We start from the raw sequence: 244 nt of genomic DNA, 5'->3' as shown, positions 1-244 counted from the left end.
CTAGATGCGCACCGATTGCCTCGGGTCCTAGCGCATCAAGGTGTCGCACGCCCTTAGGGCCCAGCAAGGACATGCTTGTTAAGCCCGTCCTGCATGCCCTGGGGCAAAGAGGAAAATTGTTTCATCCTTACAGAGGATCAGTCTAAATGACTCAGGTATAGATTGACCACAAGTGCTACCAAGTGCAGCGGGGCTGCCGTAGCTTAGCGCTTAGGGAAGCGTATTTAGGTCACCGACCCTTCGT

The sequence above is a fragment of the Plasmopara halstedii genome (genome assembly GCF_900000015.1).
Source record: "Plasmopara halstedii genome assembly, contig: Scaffold_218, whole genome shotgun sequence".
Taxonomy (NCBI): domain Eukaryota; phylum Oomycota; class Peronosporomycetes; order Peronosporales; family Peronosporaceae; genus Plasmopara; species Plasmopara halstedii.
Note: the sequence above shows the minus strand (reverse complement) of the source record.